Genomic DNA, 24,974 nt, shown 5'->3' with positions numbered 1-24,974 from the left:
GACGGCACATAACAACAACATTGTCTAAATGCCTTAGGGAACTCTGGTAGCCTCTTGTGTAAGGATTGCACTGCCAACTCCATTAGCAGTTTCAATCCATCAACTGTAGGAGAAAGATGGATAATCTTCTCCAGTGAAATTTATAGCCTATGAAAACTTGCTGGAGAGTCAGCTATAAGTTCTGACACAGTAAACGAGTTTGAGTTTTGAGTATGTAATTGTAGTGGGCAGGGTGTTTCTAGTCCCCCTCCACTGAGCTTTTCAGAGGGCCTTAATTGATACATGGATCTCAAGTCTAACTGCACTTTCTCACAGATCTAAAGCCTCATCCCTGTTCCTCTGAGTCTGTTAAAACCCAAGCTTCTAGATGAGAGAGCAAGTGAGGAGTTATGGCTTAATATATACTAAGTTTCTATTTGGGCTGATGGTGAGGTTTTGGAAATATATGGTGGTTATGTTTGCTCAACACTGTGAATGTAATCAAATGTCATTAAATTGTGTAGTCTGAATGGTAAGTTGTCTGAGATAGATAAATAGAGGTGTAATTTGTAAAGCTGGACTTGATGAAGAGGAATATGCCATCAGTATCAGAGTCAGAAGTGGGTAAAGCAGGACTTATTGTAGTTTGGCAATTTGAATACACCTTCATAATTTTTCACAGACTCATCAATAACCAGCTTTGTGCAGATGACACAACCTTGTTTGCTGAAAGTGAGGAGGACTTAAAATGATTGCAGCAAGATCAAGAATCCTAGCCTAAAGCCTAAAACCATAAAGTTCGTCAGAGACAAACTGGGATCAAGTTTAAATAGCCTAGACTAGGGTACAGAGAGACTGTCAAATACAGCCAGAAATGCCCAATCTGAAGAGGATAAAACTGATGAATGGAACCTTCTAAAGATTAAATCCCTGTGTGCATCAAAAACTTTTTTCCAACAGGGTGAAAAGAAAACCTACTGACCGGGAACAAACATTTGGCAATAGCATCTCAGACAAGAGTCTCATAACAAACATTTATAGAATACTCTTGGACCTCTACAAGAAAAAGACCGATAACACAATTACATTTAGGCATGGAAAGAATTTTCACAGAGGAAGATATTTGAAAGGCCAATAGACATATGAAGAAATGCTCAAAATCACTGACAATAAGAGAGATGCCAATTAAAACCACAATAAGATACAATCTCACTCCAGTAGCAGTGGCAAGGTTTAACATGACAGCAAGTAATAAATGTTGGAGAGGATGTGGTGAGATAGGAACTCATATATTGCTGATGGGATTGTAAAATGGTGCATCTACTCTGGAAGGCAGTTTAGTGCTTGCTCAAAAAGCTGAATATAGAAATTCCATGTGACTCAGCTATTCCATTGCTTAGAATATACCCTAAGAAAATGAGAACTGAGGCTCAAATACTATGAATGTACCACAATTTTTCAATCCATTCAATTGTGGTTGGATAGTTGGGCTGTTTCTATATTCTTGCAATGGTGAATAATGCTGCTATGAACTTTGGTGTACAAATCGCCATTTGTGTCTCGGTACTAATTTCTTTGGGGTTTATTTCTAGCAGTAGAATAGCTGAGTCTCAAGGAATTATTATGCTCAGTTTTTGGAGGAAATGCTAAATTGCCTTCCAGAGTGGTTGTACCATTGTACAATCCCACCAACAGTGTATGAGAGAGAGTTCCTATCTCTCCACATCCTCTCCAACATTTATTGTTTGCTGCCCTGTTAAACTTTGCCATAGCTACTGGGGTGAGATGGTACCTAATTGTGGTTTTGATTTGCATCTCTCTTATTGCTAGTGATTTTGTTTTGGGGGTTTTTTGAATATTTTTTGTTATTATTAATTTTAATGAAAATTTACAGAGACTTTGGATTTCCATTCATTCATTGTTGCACTTTTCTCCCAGCCCATGCCTCTCCTCCAGTTCATTCTTTTGTTTGAAAAGTAAAAGAAAAATTCTTTCATTGTTATAAAATTCCTCACCCCAAGTCCACTCTATATGCAGCCTTCTTTCTGGACTTCTGTCACGACAATAATACCTAATCACATATCTCTTTTAAATAGTTTTCTCCCTCATCTGTTCCAATGCAGTATACATTATTTATCCCATCTTTCTCAGTCTTCCCCCAACCCCGATGTCAGTCCTGTTTTACAACAGTGGCACCATGCAGTATTTGTCCTTTTGTGACTGAGATATTTCACTCAGCATAATGTCCTCCAGGGGCATTTTGAATAATATTGCATGAGTTCCTTGTTTTTCAATACAGCATAGTATTCCATTGTGTGAATATACCACAGCTTATCTATTCAGTCATTTGTTGATGAGCACGTAGGTTGTTTCCAACTCCTTGCTATTGTGAACAAAGCAACAATAAACATGGGTATGCATATATCCGCCTGGGTGGCAGTTATGGTCTCTTTGGGGTATATTCCCAGTAATGGAATTGCTGAGTCAAATTGTATCTCTATTCGCAACTTTTTGAGAAAAAACCACACCACCTTCCACAGTGATTGAACCATTTTACACTTCCACCAACAGTGAATAAGGGTTCCAGTTTCTCCACAACCTCGCCAGCATTTGTTGCTTGCTGTTCCTTTAAATTTTGCTGTTCTTACTGGGGAGAGATGATATCTCATAGTTATTTTGTTGTTAGTGATTTTGAATATTTCTTCATGTGTCTGTTGGCCATCCAAATGTCTTCCCCTGCAAAAAGTCTTTCTATGTCTTTTGCCCATTTTGTAATTGGACAACAACATATTTTTTAAAGTTAAAATAAATAAAGCCTCTATCTAATCAGACCTATTTCCTAGTATGATAACTATTACTCAGAAGTCCCAGCCTAAGTCCAGCCCCTAGGGAACCCACAATACAAGCTCTGACACTTTTAACTGTCTTTCAATTCTTTCATTATTCCTGGAACTTGAGGATTTCCTGCCTTGCTTTAAAGAATTGGTTTCAACCTAGGTTCATGTTAGAATCAGCTGGGGAGATTTTGAAAACTCTCAGGACACAACCCAAACCAAAACCAAACAACCAAATTTCTGGTGACAAAAATGAGGTCATTTCACTAGAAATACATAATGTAAATAATAGTACAAGTAGTTCCCAGATATGCGAAAAAACGTGGTGTATCCACAGTGTCAAAATATGGTAATAAGCCCTACTCAACCCACTGTTCTACCTTTGTTAGGTGTTCTTGGATTACAATCCTAAAAATGGGATATTATGGTCTATGATTGTTCAAGGCTGTCATCACAACCTAGAAATATTATTAACACTGTTCATTTCAATTGCCTCCTTCAGCTTCCTGCATGGGATATTCCCTGGGAATTTACGCAAATCAGTTCCTGCTCTGTGCCCTCTGTTTCTTCATCTATAAAATACAACAGTTAATGACCCAAATTCAGTGCCATTATCATTTTATTATCCCAATGCATATTCTTCCTGTGGAGAATGGACAATTTTTCGACAAAAGCAAATTTGTCTATTCAGTAGCAAATTAGTCAATGAGTTTACCATCTTCTCCTTGTCACCTTTCTTTGGGAACATCATTCTTCTTTAGCCCATATGTGACTCTTTGGTAGCTGTTAGGTTACTTACATCAGTTCCAGCAAATCTTTTTTATTTTTCTTTTAATGATAATTACATTGGCTAAGGCATTGGCTAAGAGTTGACATGTAGTGTCTCAATTCTCATAGTAAGCTTATGTTGGGATTTTTTCCTTCTGCTGAAATTTCACTCAAGTCATAGTAAAACTTCATATATAAAGTTTTCATTATGTAGAAAATTTCATATTATCCAGGTAAAGATCCTCATTTACAGAAGAGGAAATGTGACTTGCTGAACAGGATAGTATTTGGTAGCAGAGCTGAAATTAGAGCACTTAACCTCAGGGCTTTTGCCAGAAACATTCACACTATCCTGCTATTATCAGAGCCAAGAATCTACCTGCACCCACGCAGTTTACATTTCTATTTTGATTGATGTCACTACATTTATGTACACAATAGAGGTGGTGGAGTAATTGTTGAGCTGATAACTGAAGGATCTGTCAAGCCTACTGCTCTCTCTATAGGCAAACGATTGAAAGAGTTTCCTCTCATAAAGGTTTACAGCCTTGGCTATGTGTTCCTCACAGAACAACAGACAGCCCTCTGATCAACAGATTGCCCTCTCTTGTGAAGCCTCAGCTTCATCCCTGAGACACAATGGTGAAGGTTGGAGTAAACAGATTTGGCTGCATTGGATGCCTGGTAACCAGGGCTGCTTTTAACTCTAGCAAAGTGGATGATGTTGCCATCAATGACTTCAAATACATGTCTATATGTTCCAGTATGATTCCACCCATGAGTTCAATGGCACTGTCAAGGCTGAGAGTGGGAAGCTGATCATCAATGGAAAACCCATCACTATCTTCCAGGAGCAAGATCCCACCAATGTCAAATGGGGTGATGCTGGTGCTGAGTGTGTTGTGGAGCCCATTGGTGTCTTCACAACCTTGGAGAAGGCTGGGGCTCACTTGATGGGTGATGTCATATGGGTAATCATCTCTGCTTCTTCTGCCACTTCCCTTACGTTTGTGATGAGCAGGAACCATGAGAAGTATGACAACCATCTCAAGATTGTCAGCAATGCCTCTGCACCACCAACTGCTTGGCCCCCCTGGCCAAGGTCATCCATGACAACTTTGGCATCATAGTGGGACTCAGGACTACAGTCCATGCCATCACTGCCACCCAGAAGATTGTGGATGACCCCTCTGGAAAGCTGTGACATGATGGCCATGGAGCTGCCCAGAACATCATCCCTACATCTACTGGTGCTGCCAAGGCTGTGGACTAGGTCATCCCTGAACTGAATGGGAAACTTACTCATATGCCTTTCTGTGTCCCTACTCCCAGTGTGTCAGTCATGGATCTGACCTGCCGTCTGAAGAAAGCTGCCAAGTATGATAGAAGGGCCACTCAACAGCATCCTGGGATACACTGAAGATCAGTTTGTCTCCTGTGACTTTAACAGTGACCTCCACATTTGGTGCTGCTAATTGGCTCAGTAGTGAGAATTTTTGTCTTCTTTTTTAAAAAATTTTTTATTATTATTAATTTTAATGAAAATTTACAAAGATTTTGGATTTCCATTCATTCATTGTAGAACTTTTCTCCCTACCCACACCTCCCCTCCAGTTTTTCCTTCTCTTTAAAAAGAAAAAGAAAAATTCATTGTTATAAAATCCCTCCCCCAAGTCCACTCCACTATGCAGCCTTTATTCTAGACTCCTGTCATGACAATAATACCTAATCATATATCCTTTTAAACAGTTCTCTCTTTCATCTGTTTCAATGTAGTATGCATAATTTATCCCATCTTTCTCAGTCTCCCCATAACCCCATGTCAGTCCCATTTTACAACAGTGGCACTATGCAGTATTTGTCCTTTTGTGACTGAGATATTTCACTCAGCATAATGTCCACCAGGGTCATCCATTTTGAATAATATTTCATGAGCTCTTTGTTTTTCAGTGCAGTGTAGTATTCCATTGTGTTACTACACCCCAGCTTCTCTATGTCTTTGTCTTCTTGATGCTGAGCTTCAATCTATATTGAAGACAATAATCCTTGACTTCTATAGCAAGCACTTCAGGTCCTCCTCAGTTTTAGCAAGAAAGGTTGTGTCATCTGCATATCGTAGGTTGTTAATGAGTCTTCCTCCCGATGCCACATTCCTCCTCCTAAATCCCAGCTTTCCAAATAATCTGTTCTGCATATAGATTGAAAAGGTATGGAGATAGGATGCATCCCTGAAGCACTCATTTCCTGATTTTGAACCATGTAATGTTTCCTTGCTCTGTTTTGAGGACTGCTTCCTGGTCCAAGCATAGGTTTTGCATATGCACAATAAGGTGTTCTGGTATTCCCATTTTCCTCCAGGTTAGCCACAATTTGTTGTGATCCACACAGTGAAATGCCTTTGCATAACCAATGAAACACAGATAGACATGGAAATTAGTCAATCCAAAAGACCTCAATTTTACCACCTTGGAGATTTAATAAATATTAATATGTTCCCTTTCAAATATAAAGAAATAATTACAGATATTAATAAAAACCCTTACCACACCCTATATCCCTATCCTTCCCAGAAGTAATCACTAGCTTGAAGTTATGTCATTTACATTAATATTTTGTAGTTTTTCTACATGTACATATATTCATTAGTAATGGGCAATCTCCTCCCATGTGATTCACTGCCTCTAAAACCCGCTATGGGTGGTTTCCAACTCTATGGTACACAACAACATATATATATTTGTATGTGTTTTAAATGCTTACCTAAGCTAAGTCATGGGCTGTGATCCTTTGGCCAGAGAGCATGATGCTGTGTACGTGGGAGTTGTGTTGTGTTGTGTTGTGTTGTGTTGTGTTGTGGCGGTCTCTGGAGAAAGGCGACTCTGCCTCCAGGAGCCAGGGAAGCCACGCTTGCTTGGCCTTGCATTGAAGGCACCTGTGGCTTCAAGCCCAAAAGGAGAAGAAGAGGAGGGAGGAGACGGCCATAATCGCCCAGGTTTGCCCCACCCAGGGGCCTTCAGCCCTGGGGCCAGTCTTTCATTGTTTTTGTTCAGACATTCCTCTAGGTTGTATAGTCCTAGTGTACAAGTTGCCGTCCCATGGTCACTTGTGGTTGCTGTGAGGCTGAACACTGTGACACGGATGTGTCAAATGCGTTAATGGTTGGCTACCCGGACTCAGAGTGGGGTGGAGCTCCCCGATTAAACAAGCGTGGAAGGAGGATTGGCATCCACTTCCATAATAGCTTGCCTCCAGAAACCCTATGAACCTGGAGAGAGGATGAAAGGCACCCAAGCGTCGAGGACTCTCCTTCATAGGGTTGCTATGAGTCGCCTGCGACTCGACGGCACTTAACAACAACAACAAGCTAAATCGTACGTTAGCATGCAAACATGCAATGTCTATTTATTCCAGTAGATGTCAGAAGAGTTCCAGTCATCAAATGATAAGGTTCTTTTTCTGGGACAAGCTTTAAGATTCCTTGGAACATTGTCTGATGCCAGTGAGTTGTTCTAACTTATAGTGGCCCTATGAAAGAAGCACTAGCTGTTTCTGTGTCATCCTTACAATCACTGAGCATTGTTCAGCCACTTGTAAACCCACTGTATTGAGGGTCTACCTCTTATTTCCTCACATGTTGTCCCTCTTAAGACTTATTTCATGACAATTTGTCCAAGCACATGAGATGAAGTCTCACTACCCTTGTCTCAAGGGACAATTTAGCTGCACTTGTTCCATGACACATTTATTTGTTCTTTTGCTAGCTAAGGTATGTTAATATTCTTCATCCATCACAATTCAAAAGCATCAAGTCTTCTTTGATCATCTTTAATCCTAGTCAAATTTCCATACGTAGAAAGTAAATGAAAAATGCTGTAGTTTGTGTCAAGCTTTCACAGTTTGAGATTGCCTGTATGCTGAGCAAATCATTAGAGATGCTGGACTACACGAAGAAGAGTGTGGCATGAAGATTGAAAGAAGACTTAGAAATAAGCTGCACTCTGCAGATAACACCACTTTGGTCACTAAGAGTGAGGAGGACCTGAGGCACTTGCTGCAGAGGATCAAGGACTGCAGCCTCAATACGGATTACATCTTAACATCAAGAAAACAAACCTCTGCACCACTGGGCCAATAAGCAAGATCATAATATATGGAGAAAAGACTGAAATTGTCAACATTTTCATCTTGCTGGGATCCATGATCAATATCCTTGGTACTAGAAGTTAGATCGGGAGATGTATAATATTGAGAAAGGCTGCTGCTGATCTCTCCAAAGTCCTGGATACCAATTATGTCAGTTTAAAGCCTAAAGTGAGTCTGATTCAAGCCATAGACTTTACAGTCATCTGCTATGCATCTGAGGACTGGACAATTAACAAGAATGACAGGAGAAGAGTTGATGCATTTGAGCTATGATATTGGAGAAGTGTGCCAACTATCTCATGGACTGCTATAAGAAAAAACATGTCTCAGAGAAAGTGCAACCAGAGTGCTCCTTGGAGGCAAGGATGAGGTAGCTTCATCTCACATACTTTGGACATGTTAAGAGAGGTCATTCATTGGAGAAGGATGTCATCCTTGGGAAAGTGGAAGATCAGTGGAGAAGAAGACCCTCAGTGAGGTAGGTTGATACAATGTCTGCTGCAGTGGGCTGAAATGTGTCAGGGAGGATAAGGATGAGCATGATAGGACACAATTCAGATCTGTTGTTCACAGGGTCACTACAAGTTGTACTCAACAGCATTTAACAATATGCAAGACCAGAAACTTTGTTTTTCAAACTTAAAACAGCACAATCAGTAATGATATTTGGATGTGCTTTTTTTTTTTCCTCCCAAGCATTTCTCCAAAGGGAAATCTCATGGCACTGAGTTTGGAGCCAAACGCTGTGCAGAGATAGTAGTTTTAGTCCTGACTCGTTTAACAAGTGTTATTATTGTTAATTGCTGTCGAGTCGGCTACAACTCATTGCAACCCTATGAACAACAGCTCCGAATATTGCCTTGTCTTGGGGCAACTGCCCTATCTCTGACATACCTGACCCCATTGCCACAGTCACTGTGATGAGTCACAGCCCCTCTCATCCAGGATCTTCCTCTCCTGTGCTGGCCCTCTATCCTTCCAAGCATGATGTTGTCCTCCAAACCCTGGCCCCTCTTGACAACATGCCCAAAGTATGTGAGGCAAGGTTTCAAAATTCTTACCTCAAAGGAGCAACCTGTTTTCACTCTCTTCAGGACAGAGCTGTTTGCTCTTTTGTCAGTCTATGACATGTTCAATACTCTTCTCCAGCACCACAGCTCAAAGACATTGATTCTCCTTTTGTCATCCTTAATCATAGTCCAGTTCTCAGATGTACAGCAAGCAATTGAGAAGATCATGGCATGAGTCAGGCACCCCTTAATCTCTAGACTGACCTCATTGCTCTTCAGTATGCTAGAGAGGTCCCAGTGCAACTTATCTACTTCCTGACTGCTTGTGCCAAAAGTGCTGATTGTAGACCCAACCAAGATGAAATTGTTAACAATTTCAGTCTTTTCTCTATCTAACATGATGCTGTCTACTGGCCCAGTGGTGAGGACTCTTGTTTTCTTGATGTTAAGGCACAATTCATACTAAAGGCTGCAGTCCTTAATCTTCTGCAGAAAATCAAGTCCTCCTTATTTTCAGCAAGCAAGATTGTGTCATCTCTATAATGCAGGTTATTGATGAGTTTTTCTCCAATCCTGATGTCACATTCTTCTTTATAAAGTCTAGCCCCCCCAAAAAAATCTGTTCTGCATATAGATTGAAAAGGTATGGATAAAGGATACATCCATGATACTTTCCTTTCTTGATTTTGAATCATGCGGTGTTCCCTTGCTCTGTTCAAATAACATCCTCTTGGTCTTAGTTTAGGTTTTGCGTGAACACAATCAAGCATTCTGGGATTCCCATTCTTCTCATTTAGCTACAATTTGTTGTGATCCACACAGTCCAATTCCTTTGCATAGTCAATAAAACACAAATAGACATCCTTCTGGTACTCTCTGCTTTCAGCCAAAACTAACTAATTAGGCAAACTTAATTTCCTCCCTGGGCTTCATTTCTTTTATCTGTACAATGTAGGAAGTAAGTTTGACCAGTTCAAGGATAGCAAATCAGTTATAGCTCACACATCAAATCTTGTCTTTTGATAGTATTTCCTGTAGACCACTTTGGACTGAGAAAGAAAAGTTTTGACAATCAGTAAGTGATGTATGAGAACCAGAGTGAGTCTGATGTTGTGTAAGGTATTTGGCCTCCATGGAAGAGATACTCTCTAAAGTCCCAGCTCTAAGTCCAGCTCCTGCCCTCCACTGCTCAGCAGCCCTGGACCTTCACAGCTCAAAACCATCAGTTGACCCCCGTTTGCTGACTTGGGTCACACACAGTCTCCATTAGCTTTAAAAAGGAATGTGATTTAAGTCCCAGGAAGGGTCATTGCTGTGAGCTGGTGTCAAGTTAGCCCTGACAGAGCAAAACGCTTCCTAATCCTGTACCATCTTCATCACTGGTTGCAGGTTGGACTATTGTGATTCAGGACACATTCATCGGTTGATTCTGAGAAGTAGATCACTAGACACGTCTCCCAGTCAAGAATCTCTGTTAAAACCTGCTCATCATTTTATGTGAGCTACCACCAAAAAGTTAGCGGTAGCTGCACATAACCTGCATTGACCAGGAATGAAACCCTGGTCTCCTGAATGGAAGGTAAGAATTTTGCCACTGAACAATCAAAGACGTCATTCTGGGAAGACTTAAAATCCGGTTGTTGTTTGACTTAGTTCCAAGTCATGGCAACTACATGTTTGTAGTTAGGAGTTAGAACTCCATAGGGTTTTCAGGGGCCAGTATTTTGGAAGCAGAGTGTCACCAGGATTCTCTGCCAAGGCTCTTGTAGCTGGACTCAAGCAATCAACCTTTCTGTTAGCAGCCAAGCATGTTAATAATTTACACCACCTGAGAAGGCTAGTTGTCGTCATAATAAGGTGCCTTCAAGTCAGAATCAACTATTAGCTTACCTTTCAGCAGGTTTTCAAAGGTTGTAAATTGCATGGAAGGATATTAAGGTAAAAGATGGTCATTATGGGGACAGAGAGTGTACAGGTTGAGAAACATCACAGGCACTGTTTTGTGCTTTAATTAGGCCTTGGCTCTTCATGCTTGAAATCATCATGCAGATCAACCCTAGTCCTCAGATCCACAGCAAGGAACCCTGAGTGCACATATACACTCAGTAAAACTTGTCAAATCCAATGAAATAAGAAAAAGTCCAGAAAAGGAAATACTGACAACTTGATATTTTTCCAGGAGTTAATCATGGCTGTTGTCTTCACATAAGACATCTATTTGTTCTAGCAACTAATTGTTTGGCTTGGAGGCAGGGACATGAAAAAAAAACTGCCTTAAAACAGTTCTTTTGAGCCATAAGCTTCAGGAGCTCACAGGACACCCCCTGTGGTGTTCCCCAAGTAGCCCAGGGCATGGCAGGGCCCTGCTGAGCCTACAACAGCATAGCAGCTCCTTGACCACACTCCTCCCACTGGCCTCCTTGACCTGCCCTCTCTCTGGCCTCAGGACTCTGGGGGAGGCCTGAAGGGGCCGTGGGAATTTGGCTACCACTATCCGGCCCTTATCACCACTAACATTCAGGCTGACACTGAGTCCACTTAGTTCAATGACTCAGAGCCGACCTGAGGGTCACGCCTGTCTCCAGAGAGCCAGTGCTATCTCTGTGACCTGTGGAAACCTTGGCATGAGCTCATGTTTTCTGACGACAGAGAGGACCCCAGCCATATTGTCGGCCCACACCCCCAACCCCAGCGTCTGGCATGAGCCCGGTGAAGGCTCCACCATTACTCACTGAAATAGCAACACTGATAACTACAGCCACCAGGAACACGCTGATGAATTTCCATTCAGAAAGTGCCTCCTACCATGCTCTTGTCTTCGGCAGTCCACTAAGGCCCACAGGCAAAGCCTTTCACAGACAAAGCCCCACAACCTTCACTATGCTTGCATCCTCTGGCACCCCAGAAGATATAGATCTATAAACTAGGCAATTTATGCTCAAGCATATTTCCTCCTCATTTAGGAAAATGCCTTTAGGATAGAAAGCTCGATTTATCTATCTATGTATTCCAAGATCAACCACTGCCTGACAAGCAATATATTGCCCAAATGAGCCAAACTGAGTTAGTTGAAAGATTGACAAGACATGAAATTAGAAAGGATGTCCCCCGGGCTACTTACTCGGCCATAGCTCTGGGCCACATTACTTTATACTGTTAAAATCTTTAAGCAGTACATTACAAAGAGGACTAGGGGGAGAGAGGAGAGGTAATTGTGCAATAATGAATGAATTTTTTTTTAAAGTGAGCTGGGGGCCAGGGGAAAGGGGGACTGAGAGTAAACTGTGCAACAAAGAATGAATGAATATCTAACTTTTCTGTAAACTTTTGTTAAAATCACAATTGTTGTTGTTGTTAAGTGCCATCAAGTAGTAGGCAACTCACAGCAACCCTATGAACGAAAGACCTGGACACTTGTATAACTTTCACCCTCTCTCCAGGTTCATAGAGTTTCTGGAGGCAAACTACTTCAGAAGTAGATGTCACTCCTGCTTCCAAGCTTGTTTTAATCAGGAGCTCCACCAAACACTGTCCACCATGGGTAACTATTATCGCATTTGACACATCAGTATCACAGTGTTCAGCTTCACAGCAACCATGAGTTACCTCTGTACCACAAGTGGACAGACCAGGGCTATACGACCTAGAAGAATGTTTCACCAAAAACAAATTAAAATGGGTATGAGGGCCACAGGCCCGAGGGCTCTACAGTGTTTTACAATTCCAGCATACCTAACTGCTGGCAGACTCTGCGCCAGAGACCCCCAATTCATCTGGCAAGTTCCCTCTGCTGACACCCACTTGGGACAAAAAGAAAGCCATAAGATCTGCAAGCGAGTGTTGCTTAAGTGTGTGTCCCTTCTCAAGACATGAGAGGCCCTCCTGAGGTCCAGGTGGAATCAAGATTCACAGCACACTGGCTGGCCCTCAGCTCTCAGCCTACAGGCGTGGCCAAACATTTCACTATTTTACAATTCCGGCATGACCAAATGCTAACTTTAGAACGAAAAAAAATGTATTAAAAAAATCTTTGTGGTTTAGTGCATTTACTGATGTGAAGAAATTTAAAAAATCAGTCACTGTCAAGTCAATTCCGACTCATGGAAATCCCATGTATATCAAAGAAGAGTCCATAAAAATTTTTCATGATTTGTAATATCTCAGAAATCGATTCCCAGCCCTTTCTTTTTGGGTTCATTCAAAACATCAAACTTTCCGTTAGTAGTCAAATGCCTAATGGTTTGGACCGTTCAGGGACACCTTCCGAATACGTGTTGTGAATTTATGCGCCATCAGGACTATTCTGACGCACAGTGCCGCCGGAGGACAGAGTAAGGCTGCCTGCCCCATGGAGTTTCACAGCCTGTAACGGTTATTATAGCAGATCACCAGGCCTCTTTTAAGAAGTTGCTGCTGGTAGATTTAAAACCCAACCAGGCATTTAAATATTGTGCTACCAGGGCTACTTCATTATTTTTCTCTCTTCTCTTGTCTTCTCCTCCTTGTCATTTCCTCGTTGCTACTGAGTCAGAACCAACTCACAGCTGATGCTCCGTTGGGTTTGTGAGGACCTGGTGACAATCCTGAGTTCCTCCTGAGGAACCGCCAGTGGATTTGAACCCCCAGGGAGGTGCCATTCTTGCATTAGCGGCACAATTCCCTATGGACCATGCCACCAGAGCTCCTTATTCACTTAGATACATCTATATATTCATCCGTTTTACTTAACCTTTTATTTATTGTTGTTATCTCAGGATTTCTATCTGGAAATGTTCTACTGTCTGACTGAAAATCTTTTTTAAATTCCTTCTCCAGGTTAAACCCACTGCTGTTGAGTCAGTTCTATTTCAAGGACTTTCCATGAGGTTTCTGAGGCTATAAAACTTAATGGGAAAAGATTGCCCATCTTTCTACCAAGTAGTGACTGGTACACATAAAACACTGACCTTTCAGTGAGTAACTAAATAAATTAAGCACTATGCCATTAAGATGCCTTTAAAAATCCCTGACAGAAATCTAACATTATGAAATTTCTTCTGTTTTTCTTTATCTGGAAATGTCTTTATTTTATCCTTTTAAAAAGTATTTTTACTACATAGGATGCTACATTGGCAATTGTTAGTTTTCATCATACTGAAAATACCTCATTACCTTCAGGTTCTACTGTTACTGGGCGGAAAGATCATCCTTTTTTTTTCCCTCTGACCATTTTTGTATTTTTTTTTCCTTTATTCTTCTTTACCTTTACTAAAATGTGGTTAGTATTAAGGCAATTTTCCTTAGTCACTTAGGGTTTTATTTTAGTCTGTTTTAATCTGTTGATTAAATATTTTCTATTTCTGGAAAATTCTTAGCTATTTTTCCTTCAAATGTCGTCTCTTGCACATCCTTACTCTGTCTTCTATATCACTTGTCCTTTTCTTTTTATTTTCACTGTTTTTTGTCTCTTGTTCTCTAATTTCCTAGTCATTGACTGTCTCTTTGGTTGTCTCTAATAGTTACAATACTGGTATATTTAGGTTTTAGACTTTATTGTATTTTCCACTTGTAGATGTTACGTTTGGTCCCTTTTAAAATCTGGTTTGTCATTTTTAAAAGTTTTATGCAAATATTTGTAAGCTTCTTTTTTACTTCTTTAAGCACCATTAATATATAGGTTTTGTAGGTTTTTATTGTTGTGTTTTAGGCAGGAAGTTTTGTCTTATTACCCCAGTGGTCAGAGTATTTATACATCTGTCTCAGTTGTCTTTTGTTTCTGCTTCTTCTCCTTATGCTATCTTGTTCCCGTTTGGTGCTGGATTATCTTGGTGCACTATCTATCCCATTGTACATGGAAAAACTCTTTAGCAGCAGTCACTGAAGTCCCAGAATACCCTTTCTCCAAAGAAAATCAGTCAGGTGCTGGGGAGCTCTGTATCCCTAAAATCACCTTCATCAGAATCCAAGAGTGGCCAGGCAAATAAACGAAGGAACACAGAAGCATAAAGGTGGGCACCTCAGGGTTACTAGCCAAAAGAGGACTCCGAAGGAAGGGTTGTCTTAAAGATGTGTAGGATAATAGAGTGAGACCAAGGGCAAAATTTAGACCAGAATGGGATGGGATGGCTGTTCCTATCTGATGAAAGAGAGACTCTCGGGCCAAGAAGGGCAGAATGAGCATGTAGGGAGGAACAGGCTGTGCAAAAGGAGAAGGAAGAGAGGCGAGACTGGATGATGCTGCACACCTGAGAGAGGGAGACGGGGGTAACTTCCACCTCCTGACAGACAGCATTCCAATCCCATGAAGAGAGGAACAGAAGGTGGTCAGGAGAGCCGCAGAGAAGCTAAGAAACTAGCTAAAAACCTGAGACCTTGATACCTGTTAAGCCAGAGGCTTCCATAACCTATATCTAAAATCATGTGTGTGTTCTCTTTATAAGTGTGAATACTCAAAGATGGTCCCCTCGTCCCCTCAGATCAAGTGTTTCCTTCCTCAGGACTGAGCCCCCTCCCTTGTCGCACCTGGGTCCCTGCACTGGGAGCCCCATGGCTGGGTGTCTGCAGCCACATCTAGTCCAGTATCTGTGTAGCCCATGACCTGGGCCTCAGGCAGCAAGGGAGGAAAACAGGAAGATGGTGGCAGGTGATAAGGAATATTTTTCAAAAGAACTAGACTGAATTTTTTAAACAGCAAGATTTGGGGAAATCCTAGTCAGGGGCAGCAGCAATCCCTGGTCGTCAGGATGAGGACAGAGCTGGCACTGGAAACTCCCTTTGGCACAGGACAGAGAGGACAGCGTGCCCGTGTGCTGTGGAGCGTGGCTCCTCGTGGAATTTGGCCCATTCCTTCCTTCAGTAAGACAATTATTGAGAGACCTTTTTTCCCCTTTTAACATATTGTACAAACACAAACCTAGCAGGTGTCTTGGGCCGAAGTGTCAGGAAACCAGCCAGCTGCACTTTACCTGAAAATGCTATACACAGTCCTGACTCAAGACCTCTGTGCTTGCCTTTTCCAATAACTAAATTCTTTTTTCCCAGAAAAGTGTCACTCACTTTTGCATCTTCCCTAGGTCTTGCATAAAATGTCACTTTCATAACAACCCACTTCAACAAAGAATGCCTATCCCTCTTCCCATGCTTGCCTCTCATATGTGTGAGGCCTGGAGCAAGAATGCATATGGTGGGTACAGATATAGACTATCTTCTTTCTTTTCCTGCTCCCATTTCATTTTCATCTCAGGAAGCCTCACACACACAGGTTAAATATCCCAACTAGGTCTCCAGACAGGCATCTTGGGTTTAGGTGCTTCATATCAAACACATCTGCCTCATATCCCACTCTCAAACCCAGGGGAAGCCCATACAATCTCTGGACTCGGTCTTCAACCCATCACACAGGATGTTTGGGGTCCTCAGAAACTATTAGTGGTCTAAAACAGTTTGGGCTCTTTTGAGCATAACCTGTTGGCCTGGAAAAACTCTAACACTAGAAGGGGTCAGGACAGAGCCCCCTAACTTGTGGAGACTCTTGTCTGAGTCTAAGTGACAGCACTGTCATTTCCCTACTTTATTTTTCACCATAGCACTTATCATCATCTGATATATATTTTGCTTCTTTTGTTTATTTTCTCATTCTTTCTGGTATAATGTAAACCCCAATGTTGTTTTTATATGCTGTCCAGTCAGAACTGACTCATAGTTGACTCTTCAGAGGCTGTAAATTGCATGCCAGATTACCTATCTTTCCCTCTTGGAGAAGCTTCGTGGATGTGAAGTGTCTGCTTTGGGTTAGCGAGCAGCACAACTCCTTACTCACTAGGCCCCTTGTCCCTGTTATATCTCGTTATATATTATATATCCATTTTATCTGGTACATACTATTACTGTTGTTATATACTGTAGAATTGGAACCAATCCATAGCTGACCCTCCAGCAGGTTTTCAGAGGCTGTTAATCACACAGGAGATTGCCATGCTTCTCCCATGGAGCAGCTGGTGGCCACATTCCTTCAGGATTGCAGCGCACCTTCTTGCCATTAGGGCCACCAGTGCTCCTTAGGGGCTCAGTAAACAGTTGCTGAATAACTAATGGATTTGAGAGGATTGAAGTTGCAGGATAGAAGCAATTAGAGGATTCTTTGTCTTCATAAAACTTCTTTGTTATTCAGAACAAAGGTTGCATGATACATGGTACAAAATCATTCTCAAATCTTCAAAATCCAACCAAGTTGACTCTGAGAGCTCCTGTTCATCTTTCAGGGAGCTCCGGTGGTACAGTCCCTGGAAAGTTGTGCTAAGAACCCAATGGCCATGTCTTTCTGGTGGTTCAAATCCAGGAGAAAGATGGGCAATCTCCTCCTTAGTGATTTACAGTTTCAGACACCCAGGGAAGTGTCAGCTATGAGTTCTTGATTCCAACTCAATAGTAATGAGAGAGAGTGTGTCATCCTTTAGAGCTAGGTCATAAGACGCCTTCCTGAAGAGCTTTCTGACTCATTACAGGCAGTGTTAACCACTCTCTCAGCTGCGTGTTGACAGCTTAACCTTAACTATGCCCTTATCTCAACACTTAGTAATTTATACATGGTTATTGTTTTATCTGTATGTTTGCTTGTCCTTATGTTTTGCCCCCAATACCAGTTTCTTGTATTGGTGAAATATAGGAGGTTTTTGTTTGTTTGTGGCTTTTTTTATGTTGCTGCACTTAATAGTTTAGAGATAAATATGTTTGCTTGTCTATCATCTCTTTTTTGGGGGCACAGCAGATGTCTGTCAGATGCTGTACTAAAGTAGAGCTTCCAGATTAAGACAGACTAGGAAGAAGTATTGCATACCCAATTCTGAAATAAAAGGCCTTGGGAAACCCTGTGAACAATAGAACATACTTAGACTACTGGATATAGCACTGGAGGCTGAGCTCTCAGACTGGAAGACACCAGAAATGAACATGAACAATGTAGAATATATGAAGTATGAATATAGGAAAATTAGACATGGTTAAAAAATAAATGGAACACACAAAGATTGATGTACTAGCCATTAGAGAACTGAGATGGGTTGGTATGAGCCACTTTGAATCAGACAATCATATGATGTACTATGCTGGAAATTAAAAGGTGAAGAAAAATGAGGTAAACAAAAGTGCCACTTCTAGATCCATCCCAAATTACATTGTTGTGAGTGACAAGATACTTTCCACATGCATACAAAGAAGAGTTCTTAATACCACTATTATTCAAAAAAGGAGAAAGTAGAAGATTTCTACTTTTACAGTCAGGAATCAATCCGGCGTTCAAGCAAGATTCATCTATAATAATTTATGTGACTGGAATACAAAAGTGGAGAAGAAAGAATTGGTAGATAAATGACTGTTCACATGGACTTCACTGATGAACTTCATTGGAATCACATTTATTACATTTGTGGAAAGAATTGTTGGGGAAGCTCAATATCAGCTGTGAAAACCAGGCCAAGTGCTGACTGTGGAATAGATCATTAACTACTCAAATGGAAGTTCAATTTGAAGCTAAAGAAAATTAAAATAAATCCACAAGAACTAAAATATGACCTTGAGCCTATTCAATTCAAATCTAAAAACCATCTCAAGAACAGTTTTGAGGAACTGTACACTAATAAATGAAGACCAGATGAGCTATGGATAACAATCATCCATTAAAAAAAGCAATAGATCATTTCAAAGACAGAGAAGGAAGAAAAGACCAAAGTGGATGTCAGAAGAGATTCTGACACTAGAGTGCCAAGAAGCCAAAACAAAGTAAATAAATAAGGAAGTTAAGAAACTGAACAGAAGATTTCAAAGGGCAGCTTGGGAAGACAATGCAAAGTATTATAATGAAATGTGCAAAGGGCTGAAGTCAGAAAATCAAAAGGGAGAAACTTGCTTGACATTTCTCAAGCTGAAAAAAATTGAAGAACAAATTCAAGCCTTGATTTGCAATACTTGAAAGATGCTACAGGCAAAGTCTTGAATGATTTAGGAAACATCAAAAGAAGATGGAAGTTACTGTACCAAAAAGAATTGTCTGGCAGAATCATTTCAGGAAGTAGCGTATGATCAAGAACCAATAATAATAAAGGAAGAAGTTCAAGTTGCTCTGAAAGAATTGGCAGAAAACAAAGCTCTAGAAATTGATGGAATGCCAATTGACATATTTCAACAAATGGATGCAACCCTGGACACACTCATCAGGTTGTGCCAAGAAATCTGGAGGACAGCTGCATGTCTCACTGACCGGAAGAGAACCATATTTATTTCCACACTAAAAGAAGATGATCCAATGGAATATGGGAATTATAGAACAATCATTAATATCACATGCAAGCAAAATCTTGAAGAGTATCAGAAAAACATCCAGCACAGTACATCAACAGAGAACTGCCAAATGTACAAGCTGGCTTTAGAAGAGGCAGTGGCAGTAGGGATATCATTACTGACTAGCTGAAAAACAGAAAGTGCCAGAAGGATGTCAATTTGTGTCATATTGATTATGCAAAGACATTCAGCTGTATAGATTACAACAAATTGTGGCTAACACTGCGAAAAATGGAAATTCCATAAAACATGATTGTGCTCATGTGAAACCCATAACTAGACCAAGAAACTGATACAGAGCAAGAAAACACTGCATGGTTCCTAATCAAGAAAGCAGAGTTCCAGAGATGTCCATACTTACTGAACCAGTTGAGACTTAAACACTCTCTCAAGACTCAATCTCTCTCTCTTCTCATCACCCTACTCCCATCTCTCTCTCTCTCTCTCTCTCTCTCTCTCTCTCTCTCCCAGCAGTTCAGAACCGATTTATAGCTGATCACTAACCTGTAAAGCAAATGGAAAGAAAATGGAAAGAGATTTTGTATCTTTCTCTCTCAGAGTTGTTGATGGAGTCAAACAACCAGAAAGGCATGTTGTTTGGGCTAGCAGTGTAATTCCCTATAAACTGGGCCACCACAGCTCCATCCTCCAAGACTGCCTCACTGAAATACTCCTTAAGCCTTTTAGCTCCAATTAATCATTTGATTACCATTAGCCAAACAAAAGATTGACTGGGGGGGGGCGGGGGGGGGGAGGACCCAGTATCATCTAAGAGCAATGAATTCCTTTAAAATTCTATTTTTAGAGACTTTGGTCAAAAATGGCTCTAAAGCAAAGATAAGAAGGTCAAGGTACAAATAACTAGAAAGTGCACAACCAGAAAGGAATGAGTAAGAAAGATGTGTGAAAATGTAAGCAGTATTACTGAATCATTTATGTCAACCTTGTTAAATGGGAAGTTAATGTGCTGTGTAAGTTTCCAATTTAACACAACCAAATGTTAAAAAAAAATCCAAGCCAATCCTTAGTTTATGATAGGAATGGCTTAGGCCAGGACAGCATTCCATCCCATTAGGCCTGGTGTTACCATGAGTCAGGGCCGACTCAATGACAGCTCAAAATAACATATTACCTGTATAATTAGAAAACATCAAGATGATTAACAGACCACATCCACGCATCCAGCATGAGTGTTTGGCCCCAGGAGTTCCAAGGTTCTTGACAGGTGTTTTGGAAGACTTCCAGGGGCAAACAGTCTGGAAGAATATGCTGATTTCAGACCAGCTGGGCTTGGAAAGTCCCTGGCAAGCAGAAAGGATGGTGTAGGTGTGGAAACCAATGATGTTGATGTAGGAAATCACACAAATGTAGTGGAGGCACAGGGAGCCCACTCAGGTGGGCAGAGAAGAGTTGTTGACATTACCACTGGGAGATGAGACTGATTCCACCCTGTGGGACTTTGGCCTCTAACCTACAAGCTCAGAAGTTTAGGGCAAGAAAGCTCTATTTTAGAGGTGTGATGCCTTTCTTGATCCCATTTTACAGATGGCAACACTGTTCATAAATGGCAGAGCTTATTCAGGGGCCCAAATGTCTTGACTACAAGCTCCAGGTCATTTAGTGGCCTGATAGGAATGTGGATTTCCAGAAAACGGCAGTGTCTGATAAGGGTGATGCAGAAATTCCCAAGAAAATGTGAATTCTGGTAAGAAATGTGTTGCTGACACAGACAGAAAGGACCCAAGTCAACTAAACAACAGCTTGTCCTCAGAGTCCACTTTCTGAGAGACAGGAGAAGAACAGACACAACAGCACTAAAGAGTAATGATTTTATAAAATATTGTATAAAATGAGGGAGAGAATAGTTTCAAAGTATTCTATTTTAGGGCATTATGTTTATCATAAGAGTACGGAGTGAGGGTTGCAGAGTGGATTGTATTTGGAGTGGGGTAGGAGTGGGGGGTGTGCCGGGGGTGGAATTGTGTACCAATGAAGGAGTTTTTCTTTTGCTTTTCAAGGAGAGGAGCGAATGGGGAGGGGTGCGGGTGGGGTGGGCGGAGATAAAAATGCAACAATGAATGAATGGAATTCTAAAATCTCTGTAGATGTTCATTGAAATTGAAATGAAAAAATAAAAAAATGAGGGAGCCTAAAAACCTTAGATTGAGTGACTGCTTCATAAGAGCAAATCCTGCATAAGACCCTTATTGTAAAATCAGAAGGATAACTAGAAAGATGTGGATAAATGTCCCAAAGAGGAAGGGGATAGGGAAAAAAGGAAGCATGGAAATCACTAGTACAGCAGAGTTTAGTGGTCAGATTGACGGGAGGAGGGTCAAGGAATAGGGAAGATTTAATGGTGATGTTAAGAGATAGTGTAATAGTAGACACAGATCAATGGTGGTTAATGGTTAAAATACAGTGAATAGGAATGTTCTGTGAGCATGATGTAGATGGAGGATTGTGTAGAACACAAAGTGTTATTATTGTTGTTGTTGTTGTTGTTGTTGTTATGTGCCGCCGAGTCACCTGCAACTCATAATGACCCTATGTACAATAGCCCTAAACCCTGCTCTATCCTGTGGCAATACTATTGTCTCTGACACACCTACCCCCATTACTCCAGTCACTGAATCAATCCACCTCATAGAGGGTCTTCCTCTCCTACGCTGTCCCTCTCTCCAAGGACTGGTCCCTCCTTGCAACATGACGAAAGTATGTCAGACGAAGCTTCAGAATGTTTGCCTCCAAGGAGCAGCCTGATTTAACCTTCTCTAGGAAGAACCTGTTTGCTTTCTTAGCAGACCATGGTATATTCTATACTCTTCTCTAACACCACAGCTCAAAGGTATCCATTTTCCTTCCGTCCTCCCTGGTTATTGTCCAGTTCTCTTATGCATAACAAGTGATTACAAAGACCATGGTCTGTATCAGGCGCACATTAGTCTCCAGAGAGACACATTGCTCTTCGGTACTTTGGAGAGGTCCCTAACAGCAGACTTTCCCATTGCAATAGGTATTTTAATTTCCTGGCTGCTGATGCCAAGAGTGTTGACTGTGGAGCCAAGCAAACTAAAGCTGTTAGCAATCTCAATCTCTTCGCCATCCATTCTGATGCTGCCAATTGGCCCAGTGGTGAGACTCTTTGTCTTCTTGATATTGAGCCTCAATCCATACTGCAGGCTGCAATACTTGACCTTCTGCAGCAAGTGCTTTAGATCCTCCTCAGTTTCAGCAAGCAGGGTTGTGTCATCTGCATAATGCAGATTTGATAAATCTTCCTCCAATCCTGATGCTACACTTCTCCTCATGCGTACACCCTTCCCAATTTTGAACCATGCAGTATTTCCTTGCTCTGTTTTGACAACTGCCTCTTGGTCCAAGCATAGGTTTCACATTAGCACGATCAAGTGTTCTGGGATTTCTATTCTTCTCAGAGTTAGCCACAGTTTATGATCCACACTGTCAAAAATCTTTGCATAATCAATGAAACATAGATAGACATTTCTCTGGTACTCCCTGCTTTCAGCCAAGATCCTTCTAACATTAGCTTCAATATCCCTAGTCCTCACTGATACTTCCTCCACTCTACCTCCGCCCCCACCAACCTCTACTATCCCGATAAGCATCTCTCCCTCTCCATTTTCTACCTTGCCCTCCCTTCTTATTTTTTGTACAACAACCCCTTCTAAAGCTGATGTGCTGTTCCAGTCGTGTTTAGATAATTTTCAGCAGAATCTTGCTTCCATGTGATATCAATGATATTGTTCGATAATTTCCACATTCTGTTGGGTCACCTTTCTTCGGAATGTAAACAAATATAGATCTCTCCCAGTCAGTTGACCAAGTGGTTGTGCCAAAGCACAGGGAAGAAATCAAGATATTAAAGAGCTGAACAGAAGATTTCAAAAGACAGCACAGGAAGACAAAGAAAAAAATATTACAATGAAATGTGCAAGAAAATGTGCAGAAAATCAAAAGGCTGAACTCACTTAGCATTTCTTAAGCTCAAGGAACTGAAGAACAAATTCAAACCTTGAGCTGCTATACTTTGGATGCTTTAGGCAGAATAGTAAATGATTCAGGAAGTATTAAAAGAAGATGGAAAGAGTATACAGAGTCATTATACCAAAAGAAATTGGCAGACATATAAGAATTTCATGAAACAACATATAAGCAAGAGCCTATGGTGATGAAGGAAGTTCAAGCTGCTTTGAAGGAATTGGCAAAAAATAAGACCCCCGGAATTGATGGTATACCAATTGACGTATTTAAACTAAAAGAAGCTGCCCTAGATGTGCTCATCAAGAACACAATCTAAGTGGAGTGTACTTGGGGCAGGCGGCAGCGGGGTGGGGGTGGGGAGATTGTATACCAATGAAAGAATTTTTATTTTACTTTTCAAAGAGAGAAGCAAACTGGGGGCGAGGGCTGGGCAGGGAGAAAAGTGCAACAATGAATGAATGGAAATCCAAAATCTCTGTAAATATTCATTAAAATTAATAAAATAAAATTTTAAAAATGAAAAAAGAACACAACGTAACTGAATGAAATACAAGGTAAGCGAACTATTGCATGAAAGCAAAAAAAAAGGAGGGAGGATGAGGTGCAAAAGGGGGAGGGAGAGATGTTCATCAGGATAGTGGAGGTTGGTGGGGGCGGAGGCAGAGTGTAGGAAGAATCAGTGGGGTCTTAGGGGGACAGTGTGATGAGAGACATTGATCGATGGTAGTTAATTATATTACGTACAGTATGCACGAAGGATTGTTTGGGGCACAATGTACATGACTAAAGTGTGGTATGTAAGGGTCATTATATGCAAAAAAAGTGGAGGGGGATGAAAAAGTATATGATATACGTGAATACTGGATATTATAGATTTAGAAAGCAATAAAATTCTACCTTTTGCCAATTCTTAATTTGCCCTGGAAATTAGTTTGTTAAAGGTAGAATATGCACTTTATCAAAGAAGACATTCAGATGGTAAACAAATACATGAAGAAATGTTCAAAATCCCTAGCTCTAAGAGAGATGTAAATCAAAACAACTATGAGATATCATCTCACCCCAGTAAGAATAGCAAAATTCAACAGAGCAGCAAATAACAAATGCTGGCGAGGTTGTGGAGAAACTGGAACCCTTATTCACTGTTGGTGGGAGTGTAAAATGGTGCAACCACTGTGGAAGGCAGTATGACTCTTTCTTAAAAAGTTGCAAATAGAAGTACCATTTGACCCAACGATTCCACTACTGGGAATATACCCCAAAGAGACCATAACTGCCACCCAAGCAGACATATGCACACCCATGTCTATTGCTGCTTTGTTCACAATAGCAGAAAGATGGAAACAACCCAAGTGCCCATCAACGAACGAATGGAGAGAGAAGCTGTGATATATTCACACAATGGAATACTACGCTGCATTGAAAAACAAGGAACTCGTGAAATAATATACAAAATGGGTGACCCTGCAGGACATTATGCTGAGTTAAATATCTCAGTCAGAAAAGGATAAATACTGCATAGCGCCACTGATATAAAGCAGGACTGACATGGGGGGTGGAGGAAAACTAAGAAAAAAGGGGATAAATAATGTGCACTGAATTGAAACAGATGAGGGAGAGAACTGTTTAAAAGAAATATATGATTAGGTATTATTTGCATGATAACAGTCCAGAATAAGAGATGCATAGTAAAGTGGACTGGGAGAGGGGAGATTGCTTAACAATGAAAGAATATTTTTTTTCCCAAAGAGAAAAGTTAACTGGGGGAAGGGGTGGGCAGGGAGGAAAATGTACAATGAATGAATGGAAATCCAAGTTCTCTGTAAACTTTCATTAAAATCTTGATAGAGGCACGACCAAAGTGAGGCGAAGAACATGCACCCTGAAGTTCCAGCTTACACTGCGTAGACAACTCTGCTAC

Source organism: Elephantulus edwardii, unplaced genomic scaffold (assembly GCF_000299155.1).
Source record: "Elephantulus edwardii isolate Elephantulus edwardi_28Jun2011 unplaced genomic scaffold, EleEdw1.0 scaffold00038, whole genome shotgun sequence".
Classification (NCBI taxonomy): domain Eukaryota; kingdom Metazoa; phylum Chordata; class Mammalia; order Macroscelidea; family Macroscelididae; genus Elephantulus; species Elephantulus edwardii.
Note: the sequence above shows the minus strand (reverse complement) of the source record.